The 21,964-nt window shown below is 41.0% G+C and overlaps 1 protein-coding gene and 1 long non-coding RNA gene across 9 annotated transcripts in view; both read left to right on the top strand.

Annotated features, from left to right (window-relative positions):
* The window catches only part of LOC129531503 (uncharacterized), a 68,411-nt gene extending 51,001 nt beyond the window's left edge, over nucleotides 1-17,410 (top strand). Inside the window, exon 2 of the long non-coding RNA XR_010129148.1 lies at nucleotides 1,894-17,410. This is a non-coding gene — a long non-coding RNA (uncharacterized lncRNA). The remainder of the gene's footprint in view (nucleotides 1-1,893) is intronic.
* PBX1 (PBX homeobox 1) overlaps nucleotides 1-21,964 on the top strand; it is a 292,117-nt gene that overhangs the window by 117,988 nt on the left and 152,165 nt on the right. The gene's annotated exons all lie outside the window — the stretch shown is intronic.

Raw genomic sequence — 21,964 nt, 5'->3', positions numbered from 1 at the left:
AGTTTCTACCTTTTTTTTTCCCAACTGGAAGGTAATTCTAAGGTTTCAACATGATTCCAGGCAAGTCCCCATGGTTTATGACAAATAAGAGCATCTTCTTTGCATATACTGCTTGACATTTTACAAAGCGCCATCATTTGCACCATTTACAATTTTGAAGGTGCCGTGGGATCCTTAAGAAAAGTATAAGAACTGATCTCTGCCTTAGGGGAACTTCTGGTGTTCAGAAGAAAAGACTAAAATATGTAAGCCGCAGATGATAATGTTCAGTGAAGTTGATAATTATGTGGCATGGGTTAAAAGTATAATGATATTTCAGAGACAAAAGCAGTGGTTTGGGGTTCATGAAAATTAAGGTTGGCTTCATTGAGAGGAGGTAGGGATGGGGTGAAGAAATGGGGCAGGGACAGATACATAGAAATCTTAGTGTGTGCAGGGTGGGGACACATGGTGTAGTAAGAGGGGATAGTAGCCAGCACTAAGGAAGCATGGAACTACTTTGGCAAGGGAAGAGGGTGACAATGAGGGGATTGGCTAGGCCGTGATGCAGATTTGAGGTTACAGTAGTGATGGAATAGGATGGCATTAGTAGGGTCAGATTATGGAGAGGAGGCAAAGGGAATTTTAAGTAGGTAATTCACATATATTTTGTTAAAAACCCTATCCATTTAGTATAATTGGCTCCATTTTAAAGAAAATGTATGGGTAGTATGCACACCCAGGTCTGTCTAAAACCAACCTCTTTTCAATTCAGCATGGTACCTTACACTCAAGAAAGGATGGTAGGCTTGATGTGATTGGTAGTGGGGAATCATTGTGGGTTCTTGAACAGAGGAGATATAGTGAAAGGGGGTGATCCAATGAAATTGTTTACTGTGCATGTATCCATATGTTTATATAGGATGAGGATTTCCTTTGGTGGAACAGATAGAGGAACGAAAGACGCAAAGCTGAAGGCCATATGATGGACTCAGCTCCTGAGCTCTGCATTCCTTTTCTGTGTACCCAGGAGCCGCCAGCCCTGTTTGTATCCACACAGGGCTCTCTGTGTATCACAGCCAGCATAGAAGGCATAATCCTCCTCGGGTCTGTGTCTCTATAATTTATGATGCTTTCAGATTACCAAACACAATTCATTTGGCAATGAAAGAGAATAGTTTTGTGCTATTGCCCTCCATGTGTGGGAAATTGCATTTTTGATGAACAGAGCTATTGGCCTTCTTCACGTCACTGGCTGAGAACATGAGCTGGTAACCAAGGCCTGAGTGAAAAGTCTTGGGAACCAGTCATCCAGCTGCCACAGCCCATTTAGGGGAAGGCTAACCCCACATCCCTGCAACAATTTAACCTATGTCTTTTAATCTGTTAGTTTTCATCAGCCAATATTTACACTTATATAATTATCTCAGCAAAACCCCTCTTTATTAAAGAAGAAGGTGATAGATTGTTACTACCAACACAGTGCTAAGGAAACCACAGCTAAGGGTATCTTCTTCACACGCCACTCTCTCATCTTCAGTCTGCGTGGTAGTTTTATGAACAACTTTTTTCTTCTCTTAGGGCATCTGTTAGATGCATTCCAAGCTCCAGGGGAGACCTGTGTGGAGGTGCAAGAAGGAGGAGCTCTAAGGTTATTTTAATTTAGATTTATCTGAGACTCCAGAAAAATCACGTACGTGGTGTGGAAATTATCCTCACATAGGCAGAGGGAGAAAACACTAAATTCATATTCTACATGTATCTTCTTGTATCAAGACCAGTGTTTTCAGAAATGAGTTTGCCAATAAATATAAAAACCATCCATCGGTTTTCTTCCCAATACTCATTCTTCCCCTAAACGTTACATAGGTTTTTATACTCTTAATTAACCACATCCAATAATTTGTTTCCTAGGCTGGGCTAGCTGGATGATGCCTTTTTATCTGGTTAAAGAAGAGTCACCAGGCAGGAAATGATGGTAGAGAGATGGAAGACTACAAAACCCTTGCCAAATTCTGCACTTTTTGTTAGTTTGTTTGCACTGCGGAAGGATGAAGACAGTGAGACAGTTACTGAGACCATCGGCTGCTGTGGACATCACAGTGGGAGCAGTCTACTGGGTGGAAGGGGTGCTGTCAGGTCTTGGGGACCTTAGTAGGAGACAAGTAAAATTATGATGCAGTGGAAAGGCTCCTCTGAAAACAGGTGATGGGACACAGTGTATGCAATCCTGTGGGCTTTTGCTGCAAGTAGGCAGACCCCTTTCCTTTGACCTTTTTATTTATAAAGTCACAATCTGAGATCATCAGTTTGTCAACAACAACAACAATAAATCCAAGATCATTGGATCTGAAACCCAACACCTGTATTGAATCTTAAGAAAAAGAAGACAGGTTGTATTCATTTAAGCATTGTCTAAGTAATTAGGAGACAAAATTTGCTATTATCGTATGTTTCACAGTTATGTTCTAAATTTATGCACCTGTGAGTAGCACTATAGGTTTTCATTAATGTTTGCGTTCTCATTTGATCTTTATAACTACCCTGTGAAATAGGTACTTAGGACAAACATTGATCACCCCTCATTTTAAAGATGGAAAATCTGAGGCTCAGAAAAATGAAGCTCACAAATTATGTCTTATGACTCCAAACTCCTGCTGGTTTTTTTTTTTATTTGTCTGAAAACTGACTGATGTGATCTTATTTGGACAAAGAAGTGTTGTTGGAAATATCTGTCACGTGAATTAATTAACAATTTCTTCCTTCCTAGCGAGAGTAAGACCATGGAGTAGAGCAGATATATTAGTCCATTCCATGTGGAAATCCGGCCTGTAGCTGTATATTCGTATAGCTGTATGTTGGTAGGATGGACCTACATGGTTTAATGAAAGTGGAAGGAAAATCTATTTTCAGTCAGATCCTATAGATATGTCATAAGGAATTAGAACTTAGTTACTTAAAAATTATATTCTAGAGGTTTATAAAGCAAACATTTATTATATTCATTTACCTTTTTAAAAAATTTTAAGCAAAGCCCATACTCCTGTTTTGGGGATATCTGAAAGAGAGAGCATTTACAACTTTAGAATTACAGATTCATGAGGGATCTGATTTTATTTTCTTTTTCAACTTTAATTTTTGATTCAGTGGGTACACATACAGGTTTTGTTACCTGAGTATATTGTGTGATGCTGAGGTTTGGTGTACAGATAAAGCTATCTGATTTTACACTCTTATGCAGTGGATCTACCACTACTACAATGACTGCTACAGGGCTGCTAATGTTTTCTGAATATTGTCTAAGTACTTCTAGAAATAGGAAAGAAGATCACAGAATCATAAATTCTTCTATCTTAAAGGAGCCTTCAGGATAATTATTATTTTACAAAAAAATGCAGCTAGGCTATTGTATACATCAAACAGGCTGTTTTTTCTCATGGTGAACTGAATCTGCTTCAGTGAAACTTTCCCCATTCTGTCTGAGGTCTCCCTTTGGACACAATGTAGAATAAATCTATTGCTCTCCTGCATTCAGATAGTTGAAGACTTATTTTTTACCTCTTCATCTTCTCTTCCCTAGGCTGAACGAAACGAAAACTCTCAGTTCCTTAGGTTTCTGTGCATTATTTCTAATTTTTTCTTAATTCATAACTCTATAGACACTTATAGAACACCTACTATGTGTGAGCCTGGCATTTTTAATTTAAAACCCTTTCCTGGCCGGGAATGGTGGCTCATGCCTGTAATCCCAGCACTTTGGGAGGCCATGGGAAGAGTATTGCTTGAGCCCAGGAGTTCGAGACCAGCCTGACTCTACTAAGAATTTAAAAATTAACCTGTCATGATGGAGCGTGCCTGTAGTCCCAGCTACCCAGGAGGCTGAGGTGGAAGGATTGCTTGGGCCCAGGAGTTCGAGGCTATAGTGTGAGATCCTATCTCAAATAAATACATTAATAAATCATTTGCTTTGTAATACAAACTCAACCTAAGAACTAGATAAAAGAAAGCCGATTTTACTTTTTTCCTTTGTGCTCAGGTAATAGAAAATGAAATTTGTATGTATGTTTATAACGTGTACGTTTATACCTGTATATACATATTCATATGTATTTTTAATCATAGGGAATGAACACTAGAAAGTAAATGAAAAATGAGTTGAAAAACTAAGCATTTAAAATAAATCAATTGACTTTTGATATATTAAGATATTAATTTCAAGGTTAATTATAGCCTCCTGTTAGAGATACAACTGTTCAAAGATACATCATCACAGCTGATTGTCAGGCCTAGATGCCTGTGAGGAGAGATACTCAGCTTCAGTAACCTGTTGAAGCCGGGACATAGAAAGTAAATGAAAACTCAATTGTAAAAACATTCATTGTTTAAACCCTAGACACTGGGGCCTACTTTAGAGTGGAGTGTGGAAGAGGAGTGAGGATTGAAAAACTACCTATGAGGCACTATGCTTATTACCTGGTTGACAAAATAATTCATACACCCAACCCCCATGACATGTAATTTACCTGTATAACATACCTACACATGCACCCCTGAACCTAAAACAAAAGTTAAAAAAAAATTAAACCCTTTTGTCCTCAATGTTTTGATATTTGGTCCCGGGAACTCAAATTTGCCTTTGTCTTAACTGGTAAAAATATTTACCCGGAAATGAAGAAACATTAAATACACTAATATGTAAAGACTTCAGAGGGAATGTTTAAGAATCCAAGCAATCAAAATAGCACCTTTAAGTATTTCTGTAGTGTATGCTGTAAGTACTCTATAAAAATGTATTAATATGTCTTGTTAAAATGCCATTTACATACAATGGTAACATAATTATAATTACACGTCTTTCTTACAGATTTATTAAAACAGATGTGATCTACCAATAATGTTTTACGTCTGATGGAAAGAATTGGAATATAATAATCCTACTTTTCTTTAATGCATTACTAATTCAGACAGGCCCTTCTGGTTGTTCTGAATTGGAGAGAGAGCAGGCACTTCAGCTGGATTTGGAATCATCCACTTTTTTTTGCAGGTATTTCGAAAAAAGCCTGGTTTTGGTACAGCTCTTCCAGAACCCACGGGAAGAACCTGTTCATCAGCTCATCCATCCGTCTGCTGAGTAAATGCTTATTGAGCATCTACTGAATGCCAGCACTGTTCTTTGTTCTTGGAATACATCAGTAAACAAAATAAGAAAAACAAAACCAAACCTCCTGACCTCAAGGAACTTTTATTTTAGGAATGATGTCTTTTAGTCATTTAATAGTTGCTGTTTTTATTAACTCTTAACTGTACCCATAAACTGGATACTTTCAACTTAAAAAAAAAAAAAAGGGAAACTAATTATGTGCTCTAAGGATCACCAGGCCTTAGGTTCTACCTTTATTTTTCTTCTACTGTTAAATAGCAACCTCGTTCCTCAGGCTGCTGATGGAATTGGTAGCTGATGGAATTGGTAACTGAGTAATCAGGCCACTGTGCTCGGGGACATAAAACCTGTGGCCGCTGCCATTGCAGAGTCCCGTCATGGATCAGAGTTCGTCCCTGAGAGACAACTTGTGCCGACGGAAGGAGTTCTTCCTTTGCTCCCCTCATACCTCCCTTCCTTGCAGATGGGATCCTTGCAAGGGCAGAGCAGCTCTTAGAGGTGTCAGGCCCTTTTCTTTCATTCTGCTTATTTTCCCATAGGCGAGTACTGCTCAGAACCCAGGCTGTGAGTTTTTTGATGTGGAAAGCTATTTACTAAACATGTCTTGATGCAGAGGATGGAGGGAAAGAAAGCCTCCAAGAGAGTGGTGATTCTACAACCATCATCAAATTTTGGTTGAAAACTCAAAGCTGCTGATATGTATTAGTAAGCAGATAATAGTAACATCCTGTATTTGCATGGCCCTGTATCAGTCAATAGCATTCAGATTTGTGTGGTGGTGTATAGCTTTCCTTATTTCATATCAGGTGTTTTCATTTGATCCCAAGTAGTATGTCCTGAGACAGAAGAAATAGCCCCATTTTACAGAAGAAGAAACCCAAAATTGCAAGGAATTTGCCTAAGGTCATTAGAAAGTGTCTAAAATAAGACTTTGACCCAGACTCTCTGATTTCAAGCCCAGCGATTCTTCTAACAGGCCATATTCTTTCACTTTTATTATCTTGACTTACGCAACAAAGGAGATAAGCCAGGTACATGTCATTAATCTTCCTATGTATGACAACTGAGGCTCCAGGAGGTTAAATGCCTTGCCTAAGATTACTTGGGTGGTGGTAGAACTGGTTTTCAAAACCAGATCATCTGAATGGAATCTAGGTCTTTCTGCTGTATCACCTTGTTAATGTGTCAGGAACTACCACCCCACCTTCCAAAACACATACACACTCTCACTTTTAATGCGGACCCATCTTAGAATAAACTAGTTAAGGACTGACTGCTGAACATGGTCCAGAAACTTACTGTCAAATTTTGCTTTTGAGATGTGCTTGTGTTGTGTGAAGTCTTTTTTTTTTTTTCCAGTATTGATGAGGGATCACTTTAAGATTTATTGGATTTTGTTTGTTTTGTTTTGTTTTTGAGACAGGATTTCACTCTTATCACCCAGGCTGGAGTGGAGTGGCGTGATCATAGTTCACTTCAGCCTCTAACTCCTGGGCACCAGCAATCCTCCTGAGTAGCTGGGAATATAGGCATGTGCCAACACACCGGGCTAATTTTATGTATTTTTTAGATTTTCATAGAGATGAAGGGATCTCAGTATGTTGCTCAGGCTGGTCTTGAACTCCTAGCCTCAAATGATCCTCCTGCATTGGCCTTCCCAAATACTGGGATTACAAGCCTGAGCCACTGCGCCCAGCCTATAATTATTCTAAAGATTTCTTTCCTGTGTATGTACAGAATATCTAACAGCTATGCTTACCTTTAAAGCAGCCTTATGAATATCCTTGTGAATTCCTTAAGCTCAAAGGTCTTGTTTGCATTTTGTAGGTATATCTGTAGATAGATCTTACCTATCTCTGGCAGGTAACATTATCATCATGTTTTTCCCTGTTTCTGGACACTTTGTGAAAGCATTGTAGAAATAAAAGAAGTCTTTATTCTTTGACCTCTCTTATGCATTATGAATTCTGAAAAACTGAGGGAGATAAAAGGCAATCTATGCTTTACTGCTTTCCCTAAGTTTTGAGAAGCAGGCTTAAAAAAATGCTTTAAAAATTTTAGATGCCATAATACACTGAAAATAGGGATCTCAGGTAGTTGAGGCAGACCAGGATTCTTCTTTGACCAGTCCTTTCACTGAAAAGACTGTATTTAGATATTTCTCTGAGTGTTCTAGATTCATAGACCCAAATGACCTCTCTGAGCATCAAGATACATGAAGAAGTTACTTCCTGAGGATAATAAATATGAAAAGAGAATTATCACCCTCTGCTTTCAGAAATCACTTAAAAAGGAAGGGAGTGCTTTTCCCATGAGGTTCCTGAGACAGAGTCCTTATGTCACCTTGTATTGGCAAAAAGATCTGGGGCACTGTGTTTGACGATAGCACTTCTTTGTTCCCCTCCCGATATATTTACGGAATATAATCCTGTTTTGCTTGCACTCATTTCCATAATACGGAAAGTCAATAAACCTTATATAACGTTTTATGGTTAAGAACTACTTAGTCTTGTGTGTGGAACTTCAGCAAGAAGCAAAAGAAAATTCACTTATAGATATGTTACCTCACGTAATCCTCACCACAACCTTAGGAATTAGACATAAATTACAAGAACCAATTACTGATTGGGAAAGTAAGTCTCAGAGAGGTTAATGACTTCCTCAAGGACACAGGATCTTTCTTGATCTGACCAAGACGTGGGCCTCGTTTTCTGAATCCAGGGTTCTAGTCCTGTCTTTTAGGAGATGTCTAAGTCATACAAAAGCATCACTGGCAGATTCCACCAGTGTTTTATTCACACCTTGCAACAGCCTACTTTTTGAAGGTTTCTTGCTGTCATGGCTATTCATTCCTATGAGGTGGAAATGGCTTTTTTGGTATCTCTTTGCATTATTACAGTTGTTGTTATTTTTAGTTCTATTTATATGAAAAATGTACTTTTTAGCCCACAAAAATAGCATAGCAGCAGCTTATCAAAATGTCCCAGACAAGTTTACTTCAACAAATTAGTAACACCTTCATGCTTCCTGTGGTGGAAGAAATGCAGAGTCCACTTCCTCCCAGTGAACATCTGAGCCAGATTCCTGCTCCACTCGGTCCCCCTTCTCACCTCTTACAGCCATGAAATAATGTGAGAGTATTTGTTTCCCCTGCAAAGGGAAGAGGGTCCAGAGACAAAAGGGAAGTTAGTATTCACTGGAAGCCTCCCTGTACAAGCAACAGTGTTAGGACTTTTATACACATTTTTACAATTATTACAGCAGTTCTCAATTATTGAAACAGAGGGTAGGCATTTCCCCTTTTTCAGATGGGAAAAGTGAGAATTAAGTTAATTTTCCAAAGTCACACAGCTAGTGAGAGAAAAAGCCTGGACAGGAACTCAGACTGTATGACTCCAAAGGCTAAGTGCATTCTATACACACAGGCCGCCCTCCTGGCAGTGAGAGTTCAGGATCTGTTGGAGAAAACCTCAGACCATGGTTTTCTTGCAGCTTCTGCTGAAGAACATTAGGTGCCTGTTCCCCCGTGGTGAGTGTTACAAAGTGCAGCACCACCCAGGGGAAGAGTCTGGGCCTTGGAGTTAGACCTGAGTTTGAATCCTCCTTCAGATATTTACTATTGATGACATTGGCAATCAATGCTGCTGAATTTCCCCAGCCCTCCATTTATTCATCTATTAAGGGGAGAGCTACCTACAGGGCGGGGAACTTACAAGGATTAGATGAGGGGATACGTGTAAAGGCCTAACACCCAGTAGGTGCTCACTAAATGATGTTCCTTATTATTATGGTGATTACCGCTGTACTCTTTTCAGATGAAAGTGTTCGGTCACCTGGAACCTGTGAGTATGTGGTTTTTGATCTGTGACTAAACTGTTCACCCATTTCCCAGTTTCTCTGCTCTGTCAAATATCAACATTTTACCAGGTTTCTCTGTTGTTGCCAAACCTGTCATTTTTATTTGGTGTGGCTTCTCGGGAAACTTCCATGGCCCATTTGATGGGAATCAAACAGAGTGAAAACAAGGACAGATGCAGCAGAGGTGGCATCAGGAACAAATGGGTCATAAGAACTTACCTTGGCAGCAGCCCCAGAATGGTCAGGAGGAAAGGCACTTTAAGATATCAGAAGGTAGAAAGGAGAGGTTGGATGATAGAATGGGGAAGGGATTCCTCCTCGTGTTCACAGAAGTGAATCAATGCGAGACACAAGGTTACCATTTAATATTCCTGTTCTCCTAGGCATGGGTCAGGTACATCTTCAGCCATGGGTAAGTTTGTTCAACAAATGAGTGATCTTTGGGAGGTTGAGGCGGGCGGATCACGAGGTCAGGAGATTGAGACCATCCTGGCTAACACGATGAAACCCCGTCTCTACTAAAAATACAAAAATTAGCCGGGTGTGGTGGCGGGCGCCTGTAGTCCCAGCTACTTGGGAGGCTGGGGCAGGAGAATGTCGTGAACCTGGGAGGCAGAGCTTGCTGTGAGCAGAGATGGTGCCACTGCACTCCAGCCTGGGCAACAGAGCGAGACTCCATCTCGAAAAAAAACAAAAAAAAAAACAAAAAACAAAACCAAATGAGTGATGCATTGACCTTTCATAATTCTTGGATGCAAAAGTAGAACTCAAGCTACTTAATAACAATCATGGTGGCATGGGCACCAGCAAGTCAGGGTGGACAACAGCCATAGTTCTGGAGCATGGTCCTCAAGACTACCTTTTGTATGCAGAGTATTAACACTTTAACTCTTAGATCCTTGGAACGTAAGGAAGAGAGGCTGGAACAAAAAGGGGTTGGCATTTGGAGGTGGAGAGGTAGTGTAAGGCACAACTGTTTATCAACTGGTATCTAAGTATTTCAGGCCAGACACCTGGCTCACACCTCTAATCCCAGCACTTTGGGAGGCTGAGCCAGGAGGATTGCTTGAGTCTAGGAGTTCAAGACCGGTCTGGGCAATGTGGTGAAACCCTGTCTCTACAAAAAATACAAAAATTAGCCGGGTGTGGTGGGGCATGCCTATGGTCCCAGCTACTGGGGAGGCTGAGATGGGAGGATCCACCTGAGCCCTTGGGGGTCGAGGCTGTAGCGAGTCATGATTGCACCACTGCACTCCAGCTGGGTGATAAAGTGAGACCTTGTCTAAAAAAAAAAAAAAAAGAAATAGTTTAGTATCTAGCTTCTGGTCCACTTGTACTGGTGTTGACTATGTATCAGCCCAGCTTATGTGGCTACAGGGATTCTCATTGCACATCTGAATGAAGCCAAAAAGATACGCAAGGTTTTAAGAGTATTTGATGTCTTATTGGCAATATGAGGTGGACCAGCCATACAGTTAGTAACATAACCAGCATTGGCTTCTGGCACTTAGTTCTGAGTTCTTTCTGAAGAACTTATATATATGCAGAAACTGGACTTAGCACTCACTTAAAGAAGAAATAACTTTGATAAGAACCAGGTGGGTTGTTCTTTCTCTTTATTGGTTTCATGTTTTCAGATCTTGCTAACTCTCCCCAGCTGTGCCCTGCAGTGGAGACCTATTTGAGACTCTGTTATGATATGCCCAAGATACCACACATGCCCTAGGCTCTTCCCCTAGCGACAACCATGGTGCTCTCTAGGAACTAATCTTTGTGGCAAAGACCTTTGCCCGGGGGACACCTGCCTCTCCTAGCTCTTTTCCCCTCATGTCAAGGACCATGCATCTCATGCTATCTTTTCATCGTCATTTTCTCAACGTTAGGGCTTTATCTTTGAAATGTGTGCATCCGCCTTTAGACACTTTATCATTAACTGGAAATTACTGTTCAGATAGACTTGAGGATAATTATTCACGTTATTAAAAAACATTCCTCAGTTCGGTAAAGTATTTGGTAGCAAGCTCCTATAAGTAGAGAGAGTTTCTGATGTATTTGAATACAGATCAATTACAACTTGAAGGAGAGGTTGGTGCATTGCTGAAGAACTTTTAATAAAGTTGCAGGTGCTGTCAGAAATGGAACCATACCTGAAAAATAATAACTGAAATTTCTTCAGTTCCATAGCATTGCAAAACTTACTTCCGCATTTGCTCATGTGATATATGGGATTTCCATCTCTAATCCTTTGCAAGATGGAAAGTCTGCCACACACATTTCTAGCAAGCCGTGAGGTAGCTGGAAACTGCCACCATGCCATACCTAACCCCACTCACACCAGGGCCATGACCTCTTACACCTCTTTTTTAAGGTCTTCATCAATGACACATGACCCTAACAACACATGACTCTGTTGCCACTTTCCATTCTTCCCCCAATATCTCCCCTTCTAGGAGATTTCAGAGCTTTGCTCTTCTCTGTTAAATGATTGTCATCCTCAGATGTAGGCTAAGAAAAAAATAGGATCTGATTTCCTGAACTCTTCTTTGCACACAGCCTTTCATGGAAACTGCTGTAATGCAAGTCTGGGTATTCCCTGAAGTGGCCCTTCATGTCACTATTTGACTAAGGAATAGGAGGGAACAACCCCGTCTTGCCTCATCCCTGCTCTCTCAGCCGAAGAAGACCTGTGTCTGGCTGGAGGGTGGCGTCGCGCCTCCCCTTGGTGCCGCAGGCCATGCATAGAGGCAACGACCTTCCTCCAGGGCTCCTATTGAGCTGGGGAATGAGTAATTGGGACTCGCCAAAGTGTTTAAACACCAGAATTGAAATTAATGTCCCCTCATTGCTGGGTACGCTGACAATACATTACGGCAAACACCTTCCCAAAGTGAAATGAATGTTTGTTTATCCTCATGAAATATACATCAAAACATGTTGGGGGAAGAAGCCCTAATGAGGGAAGAGGCCAGGTTTCTGTTAATTCTTGGCAAATAGTTAACTGAAGTGGAAGGTATTTTTTTCTTTTTCTTTTTCGTTCTTCTTTTTTCTTTTCTTTTTTTTCCTCCAGAATAACCTGTCCACAGCTGTGTATCTAGGACATTAATATGGGTTTAATGAAAACTCCAGTTGATCTGTCCAAAGATATTGATGAGCATTGCCCAGGCGTATTAATCATCTCCTTGAGGGAGGAAATGAAGGGAATGGGCGAGCAGGTTTCTGTCAGATGCCAATCCAGATGAAGAGATGTGAAAAGAAATTTTTTTTAATCCTCCATAGCTATATCCATTTCCTGGGACATGGGTTGGCCCAAGAGGGAATGAGAAGGACCTGCGATTGCACAGGAAATTCTGGGGCACATTTAACGTTAAATCATTAAGCTTCTGCCAATAAATCCATTACTGTTAATTACGTTGAGATGGCCAACGATCCGCTGACAATATTCCTTCATTGATTTTCATTCGCAGTGAATCGATGTTCTGGCTTGGCTGTCTTTGGTGTTTTCATTCTTTCATTTCTTTCTCCCCGTCCTCATCTCTCTCCCCATGCCCTGCTCCCTATACCTATCCCTCCCCCTCCCCTTGAGCTTTTTCAGTAATGCAGTTCCCCTCTCACTGGTGATACAGTTCTCTCCCTAAGTGCCAAATGTTTCTTGATAGGAACAAGCTACATTTCTTTATGGCTTATGGCAAACTGCCTTGATTACTTCTACTGCTGTACCCATTATGTGAATTAAATATGTATTCAGTTGCATGCTGCTTGCGATGTTATTGCAGGGTGACATATGGTACTGACTCAATTAGAATGAAACTAGCATTAGATAACCCTTCTGATTACATGCATCCTGACCGGCTCCTCCTCGGCCTCCCCTCTGTGCTCTCGCTCTCCAGTGTCTGGAGGCCGCAGATTTTCATTATCGGTTATCATCTCTGCCACATCGGATGCGGGATGGGGGTGGGAGAGGGAGGGGCCTGTGGATCTCTGGGAAAGAAAGCAGATCAGACAGACAGACTGCTGTGAAAGGGTTGGTGGGGAGGAATAGAGAGGCCTCTGTGCTTGCATTTGGAATTAACATTTACAATTACATTTTTTGGAAGTGGTTGTCAGGCCTACTCTGAAAAGGGGCTGGAAAGGTCTCTCTAGAGTTGTGAAGCAACGGCTGCATGTGATTAGTCAGTCCTTACCTTGAAATGATTTATTTAAAAAGAATACATTGTTCGGGCGCAGTGGCTCATGCCTGTAATCCTAGCATGGGAGGCCGAAGCAGAAGGGTTGCTTGAGCTTAGAAGTTCGAGACCAGCCTGGGCAACATAGCAAGACCCTGTCTCTAAAAGAAGAAAAAATTTAAGCTTTTCTTAAAAAAAAAAAAAATCTTTTTTCTGTTGTTGCCGTTTCTTTTTTAATGCAGAGCTAATACTCTACTACCAGTAATATATTTTGTTTTCATATCACACCAACATTCAGTATATGTTAACCTGTTTGATTTTCATCATATCACACCAATATTCAACATATGTTAACGTGTTTGATTTTCATCAGCATCTGACAACACAGGTGGACTAGGAATCATCCCCCTGTTTTACAGATGATGCGGTGGAGATTCGGAGAGGCTTGGCTGCATTACAGTTTGAAGTCACAAAGTCCCTGAGTGCCCAAATGAGGGGGAATCCTTAAAATGCAGGGGGTTCTGAAGGGCAACTCAAGGATGCATTGTAAAGTGATCGAGAGTTGTTAAATCTTTTTTTTTTTTTTTTTTTTTTTTGTGACAGAGTCTCCCTTTGTCACCCAGGCTGGAGTGCAGTGGTGCAATCTCGGCTCACTGCCACCTCTGCTTCCCGGGTTCAAGTGATTCTCCTGCCTCAGCCTCTTGAATAGCTGGGATTACAGGCATGCACCACCACACCCGGCTAATTTTTGTATTTTTTGTAGAGATGGGGTTTCGCCATGTTGGCCAACTGGTCTTGAACTCCCGGCCTCAAGTGATCCTCCCACCTTGGCCTCCCAAAGTGCTGGGGTTACAGGCATGAGCCACTGTGCCCGGCGAGAGTTGTTTAATCTTGAAAAGTTGTCTAGCATAGTTGGTGCTGGAATATCTGGAATATCACATCCTGACATAATACAAATCACACTAGAGTACTGTGGGCATATGACATTTCCTTATGAGGAGTAATTTTCTCTCTGTGATAATTTTAACTGTGTTTTAGAGTGTTCTAAGCTTCCTTCCTCCAGCTCTATCACTTCCAGTTGCCAAGCAAGAACTTATAGACAGACCCATTCTCTTTCAGTCCCATCTAGACACACCTGAGGCTGAAGCATCTTCTAGGCTAGGGGCTACCACAGGGCACTCATAGAGAGCAGAGAGCTTGCAGGCAACCTTGGCTTTTCTCAAGCGCTGGTAGAAAGGCTGCTGGGTCTGAGATCACCCAACTGACGTTGCGTCACCATAAAATAAGACTTCTTGCCTGTGAGCAGCTCAAGTTAGCAGGCATATTTGAGTGTCTTCCACAGATCCCCAATCTGGAAATCTGAAAACCAGAATGCTCCCAAATCTGAGAATTTTTGAGCACCACCATGATGCCACAAGTGGAAAATTCTGCACCTGACCTCAGGTGACTACAGAGTCAAAGCATAGTCAGAACTTTGTTTTATGCACAAAATCATTAAAGTGTTATATAAAATTACCTTTAGGGTCTGTGTGTAAACTATATGAGGTACAAATGAATCTTGTGTATAGACATGGGTCTCATCCCCAAGACACTATTACGTATATGCAAAAATTCCAAAATCTGAAGACAATAATCCCAAATTCGAAACACTTCTGACCCAAGCATTTTGGATAAGAGATACTAAACCTGTATATGTGCTTGTGTGTACCACATTATATGCTGTGGGAAGTACAAAGTGTACGTAGACAGCTGGCTATAGGCAGCTCATACGCAGGCAGAAGTGGCCATAGGCAGCCCATACCCAGGCAGAAGTGAATATCATGAGGGTAAGTGTAAGTGAGGATGGTGTGAACTCAGAAGTGCCATAGATGCACTTAAATGATTTTAGTGTTTTTTATGCTGTCACTCAGCCCATTGCCTTGAGTATAGCAGGCTTTTAACAAATACAGATTGAATGGATGCACGGATGAACGAAAGGGAGGGTGTGAACTATGATATAATGAGGCAGGTTTTCATGGAGGAAATGGGACCCCTTATAGATAACACAACCATCCATTCCCACCCCACCCCTCCCTCCCCTCCTACTTTTCAATTATAATAATGATAACTAAGTTATGCAGCACTTTATATTTAAAGTAACCCTTTCAAGAAATGCTGGAAAGATAAGCAAGAAATGAAGAAAAATGGTTATCAGTAGAGGCCAGGTGTGAGGGTGGGGAATAGGGTTAACAGGGCCAAACAAGGGTGGGAGCAAGACTTGGCAATGTATGGTGATCATAATGTATATTGTAGATGTATTTTTATATTGTAAATGCATTAACTACTCAAAAATAATGTTAAAATCAAAGAAATTTTCTGGAGCATTAGCTTACCCAGTCTTCACAGTCACCCTTTAAATGGGGTGCACAGTTTTACTAGGTTCTAATTTCATGAAAGGGAATCGAAGAATATAAATAACTTACCTAAGATCATAGAGTTAGTAAGTTGTAGAGGCAAGACTAGCCCAGATTGGGTTCTTTCTACCACAGCATATGGCTTCTGTGAATATTGTCCCAACTGTGCTAATCTCCAGAGAGGTTTATGGCTATGTGGTTGGGACCTTCCCTGAGACCACTGTTTGCCAAGTGGTGCCCCACAGGCCTGTGTGTGCCCCATAGGCCTGTGTGTGCCCCATAGGCCTCTGCAGGAAGAAAGAGTTGGAAGCTCAGGGTTCTTCTCCCCACTGCCACTGTAACACAGCAGATTTAAACTACAAGCAACAGCAGAGCAGAGCAGAGCTTGGATGTACAAGACGAGCTGTCTCTGAACTGGCCCTGTGGTTCATGCTCGCTGTTGCAGAAGGGAGGAAGTGTGAAGCAGATGGCCTTTGCCTGGTTTTCAGGGTCGCCCTGAGATACACAGGGTGCCTGCTGAGGAATGAGGGAGCTATTACAATTATTATAATACCTGGAAGGGCGAAGAACAAATCAGGCACTGAAAGCACCAAAAGTTGTTGATCTTGTAAATTTAGGACAGTGTGACTTACATTCTTGAGAGCAAAGTATGACATTTTTATGGCATGCTTTAGGTAGGGTCCCCACTATTCTATAGGTGTTTATACTACTTCAGTTGCTTCACAGCTCCCCCTTCTTTCCTACCACACCCGACACTCCCCACCATTTTCCATCAGCAGGGGAGCTACCTAGAGCTGCCTTACTTGGCAGAGCAGAGGTAGCACCTGTGTCATTGGCTGTTCTAGTGTGCTGTCATCTAGCATATCTGTTATTCCATCTGCAGCCTTCACACACTTTTGCTCTCCAGGTCCAGTGAGTTCATACATAGCAAGGGCTTTTCCTGAGTATCATGTAGCCAATGAAGAACAGATCTGTCCATAGACTCCTGGAAGGTAATTTGCTGCTCTGAACACCATGACGTCTGCCTTTTCACAACATGCAGCTAATCATAGGCACCTTATGCCCAAGATTGCCTTTCACAAGAGTTGTGAAAGTGCTCTCCCAGTCTGGTTCCTTCTATGGGCCATGTTCTGTTTTGATGTTGTCTAAAAGTGTCCTCTGTATCTTCTGTACCTCCTAACCCAGGTCCCACCTCCATGAAACCTTTAGGACTATCTCAGATGTCACAGAACCAGAGAGACTAGTAATTCTAAGATTTCTAGCTTTTTTTTTCAACTAACTTCTAGAGTGCTTTGTTTTCTTTGCTGAAGTCAGATTTCTGCCCCTGCAGATTATGAAATCACCCAGTGGACAAATTCAGTCCTTATTCTACACTCTTGCTGTATTTGATCCTGATAACCTTTCTATTATATAATTCTCATTTCTTCATCTCTGTATTCTCCTGGTTTGCTTCATATCTCTTTGGTTGGGCCTTCTTAGTTAACTTCAATGTTGCCTCCTCAGCCCATCACTAAGTATTCGTATGCCTGCATTTATCAACTAAATACCTATGGCTCACAAATATATCCATCTGTGATCTCACTGAGGACAGAGGACTTATCTTCTTTGTCAACCGCTGCATCCCCAGTGAGGAGTACAATGTCTGGACTAAAACAAGTATCCAGTAAGTATTTATTGAACAAATGGTAAAGTAAAACCTATATGTTTAGCCCAGATTGCTTTTGTGAGTTTCAGATCTACACATATAACTGCCCGGCAAGCATCTCTATATCCATGTTCAGCAGATTCATAAATCCAGAGCAGACCTCATCAATCCCCATCCACAATAAGTCTTCCTCCTGTATTCCGTCTTTTATCTGCCCAATCTAGAAACCTAATATTTGTATCAGACTTTAACCTTTTTCTATGTCACCTCCCACTACCTTCATCTAATCATTAGCCAATTTGTGTTGATACTACCAGCAAGCATTTAATGAACACTTTAGGCCAAGACTTATAAAACTAAACACATTCTAACTATTTCTCATTTCTCCTTCTTCCCATCTGCTGTCATCCTAAGTCAGGCACTCACTATCTTTCACCCATTCAGCAGTATTGACCTCTTGACTGGTGTCTCTGCCTGTAATATCCTCAAGCAGCCCATCGCATCTGAGGCCTGCCAGGAGACTCTTAACATGCTAACCTGCTGGCTATACCCTTATTCAGAATTCTTTGATGGAAGTCCCATTGTCAAAAGCTGCAGTCCTGAATCTCAAAACTGTTGTGCCATGATCAGTTGTGAAGTATGTCACAAGTAATTTTGATATTAATAATGGTTCAAGACCTAAGGTTTGCAAATTATTTAAAATTTTAAGCTAAGTCCAATTATCACCATATAAATGTCACTTTCGCTCACTTGAATTCCCATATGCTTTCTTTAGTGGAAGAGAAAGAGTGGCATTACAGTCTGCTGAGAATTATTCATTTTGGTCTGTAGGATGAAATCTAAACTCCTTTGCATAACCTACTTGAACCTTGTGATCTAGTCCTTGCCTACTTCACCAGGGCTATTTCTCACCATTTTTTTCTATCTCATCATATGCTACAAATATACTGAGTTACCTGTAATACCTAAAACCTGCCACTTCTTTCTTATACCTTTGAAGATTGTCTCCTACTAGCGATTTCTTGTACCTGTTATCCCCTAAAACACTCTTACTGATCATTCAGATCCTGGCTGAGGCCTTGCCTGAGTATCCTGACCCAGTTCTAGATATTCCTCTTCCTCTGTATCCACTTTGCCTTGTATATTCCTTCACTGTAGCTTATAATAATTACATGGTGTTTTTAGCATGTTCGTTTCCCCATTGGACTGTAAGTTAATGCCTTTTCATGTTCTTCTCCCAATTTTTAGTACATGGCTGAACATATGGTAGGTGCTCTGTAATCTTATCCACTGGTCCCAACATTCTTCAGAATCAGGCAACTTTAGTACCACATCATAACTTAATAGATAAAAGCGAGAGAGCCCTGGACAGGGAATTTGAGCAGCTAGTCCTAGCTCATCTATAATGATTCTGTGGCCCTTGACATGTTACACAAAACTTATATCTATCTCAGTTTCTTTGTGCATGGTCTGTTTGTAGGACTTCCCTATGAAATGGTGGTTTAGACCAAGTTGGAAGGTGTGCATTGATTGGAAAATACAGGAAGTAGGATAGAGTAGGCAAAGTGAGGCCCATGTGCTTGCCATTGATAGTCTGTCATTGAATGTCTAGCTGGGAGTAATAAATGGAGACCCAGTCGTTATTTGAGCATAGATGACATGTTCTGAAATTAGATTGAAGGACTTCTCATCTGGTAAAAATGTGCCGGATGTACTAGAGTGTAGAGAGAGGGAAGAAACAGATTTCAGCCAGGAGACAAAAGGATCTGGGATCTGCTATCTTGGGAATGAAAAAGATCACACTTTTTTCAAAAAGTTTTTGAAAAAAAGAATGACAGAGCCTGGTAACCACCTAGATATGGAAGTTGAAGGAAAGGTATGAATTGAAGATGACGGAATCATTTAATTCATTTATTAATTTGGATTCCACAGAAAGTTTGAGGTGGGATATGACTCAGTACAACAAAAACTGTTAGGCATATGGCTGGAGGGTGTGGTCACAGATGCTGGCTTTGTCATGTAACTTGGAAATAAGGCTTTGCCAGGATTGTCGTAGAGTTTGCTGCGTCGTATGCAAGTTTGGACTAGACTCTAAGATATCTCCCATGTCTGTCTATGTGTTTATCTTTGTAAGTTCTCTGATTTGTTACCGGAGAGAATGGGTTTGGCATTAATTAATAGGAATAAGGAAATCAGGGAAGGGAGGGGATTTGGATGCCAGGTAGAATTTTCTTCATTTCAGATTGTGGTAGATCTTTTGAGTTTCACTGAATGTTGTGATAACTTCTGTATAATTGTTGACTTTCCTATTGGCTTTGTCTCTGACTTTCATAGGATAGCACTGTACCTGCTAGAATCATACTCTGTTTTCAGGCAGTCCCTAGGCTGAGCTCACTAGTTCCAGTGACCTCTTTCTGGTAGGAGGTCAGAGTTTATTGAGTGACAGTGGACCAGAATAAAATTATAGTGGAAAAGAATTTGGGTTTTGGAGTCAGACTGACCCAAATTTGTGTTCTATATCCTTTGTCTATTTTGTGACATTAGCAGGTTACCTAATTTTCATATGTCCGTCTTCTCAATACTGCAAGTGGGGATAATATCACCTACTTCATGGGGTTTGGTGAAAGATTAAAATAATAATAGCTAATATTAATTTAGGGATTAGTTACTAAGCACTGCTGTTTTACATTCGTTATCTCATTTAATCCTCCCTGCAAAATCTATAAAGTATGTATTTTCATTGTCCCTGTTACACTGACCAGTAGAGGGATTAAATAATTTGCCCTGTTACCTGACTAGGAATTGGCAGAGCAGGGATTAGAACCTAGGTTGAATGAATGCAGAATCTGAGCCTTTAATAACTGAAAGCACAGCAGCTTCCCAAATGTCACCCTTTCTATGAAAATGTGAAATCTCTAGTAAGACCCTCTTTCAGATTAATCACCTCTTCTACCATGTTCCTCTAACAAAATTCCTGAAACTTTAATTAGCCCTTTTCTATCCTATGTCAACCCTTTATTCAACCCTTAATTTTAATCATTTTTATGCGTCCCCTTCTCTTCACTAAATTATAAACTTTTAAAAACAAAAACTGTGTTTACCTATGTATTTTTGCATCCAATTCCTTTATACACAGGAAGTCTCAATGTTAATTTGTTGCAAAGAAATTATTTGAAAGGCTCATGCCTTCCCTAGGGGGACATCTTTAGCCACTTGGTGCCTTGAGGTCACCTTTGCTTTTCCATCATCAAAATAGGAAAATTAAAGTGTCACAGAGTACTACGAATAGCAGTAATGAAATGTGATCATTTAAAATAAGGATATAATATCACTTAGCCTGATTGTGGTCTTCACATCACCTCCCCCGACCAAAGAAAAGTCATAAAAGCAGAAGTGATCTTTGCCTCAGTGGGTTAGATTGTTTGTGATATTTGGAATTGAACTAGACAAGAAGAGACGTATCAGGAACCAGTTCCTCCTTGCCTCCAGGTATCAGACATGCTAGATCCCAGTTGGTCTTAACTTTTTGTCTCACTTACCCCTTTGGTTGGAACGCAGGCATTATTCTGAAGCTTTGTCATAAGCGACTTGGATTTTCTAGTGTCGGGCTCTTCTCTTTTTTAGGAAGGGAGAGGCGGGTCTGGGAAATTAAAGTGCCTGTATCTCCCAGGACACCGATTATTAAGAGGGTTGGGACCTCAGTGTGTTTTTTTTCCATTCTGCCACACCTGAGATAGAAAAAAGAAATACCACGGTCCCTCGGGTAGCAGTAGAGGGTGAGAGCAAGACTCCTACCTCTGAATGCCGTTAGATTTAGCAGTTCATTTTGACTGCTTTACGATACAAAGTTGAGTAATAATAATGGTCTTACTGGTATAAATAATAAGCACAGAGTGTTTCATACATATCAAAGCAATTTCATACATTGTAGTTCTCATTCTTATTCTTTGAGAAACAGCCTTGTGGGGTTGAATAGAAGGAATTACAGAATTGTGTTTGACGGTGTTGAGTGAGAAATTTTTAGCTGTTTTTCTTATTTTGTTTCCTGTTCCCTCATTTTTTTCTTATCCTGAGTTAGTCTCTTGATTTACATCTCGGCATTCAGGACTCAATGTTGCCAGCCTCCCCCATCTGAAGCAGCTGAGAGCCAGGATGCTTAGCAGAGGATATCTGTGTAGCCAAACTAAGGGCCCATGTACTTAAGTTTGTGCAGTTGACTCATCAGAGCGCCCAGAAGCCACCACTCAAGACCTCTGATTTCAAATATGATTCTAATTGTATGTTTATCTGGCTTCCTAGCCTGTGCCAGACTATATACCTGATAATCTCTAACACTTACTAAGTACTTACTAACTGAGACACTCTCCTAAATACTCCCAAGCATTCACTCAGGTAATCCTCACAACCACCCTAGAACACGAGGTACCACAACTGCCTCCATTTTACAGGTGAGGACACAGCACAGGGGGGGTTTGAAACAAGGTCCCAAGCCAGTAGTCAGGTCTGGCTTCCATGATCTGGAACCACAGCCCATGCTATCAGCTATAGCACTGCAACCTCAGAAGAGGGGGAAACTTGAAGAAGCAGTAAAATCATAAAAAGGAGACTCAAGAATTTAAAAAGCCCAGCAGACTGAGTCTATACAGAATAGGCATGCGTGCTCTCACATAGCAGCGGGCCTGGGTGATCATCAGCATTCCTAATGATAAATGATGTGGGTCACAAAGAGGAGGCCAAATAATGTCCAAGATCCCTCTCTATCTAT

Source organism: Gorilla gorilla, chromosome 1 (assembly GCF_029281585.2).
Source record: "Gorilla gorilla gorilla isolate KB3781 chromosome 1, NHGRI_mGorGor1-v2.1_pri, whole genome shotgun sequence".
Lineage (NCBI taxonomy): Eukaryota > Metazoa > Chordata > Mammalia > Primates > Hominidae > Gorilla > Gorilla gorilla.
The sequence above is the reverse complement of the archived record's forward strand: the minus strand, read 5'-3'. Positions and strand labels throughout refer to the sequence as shown.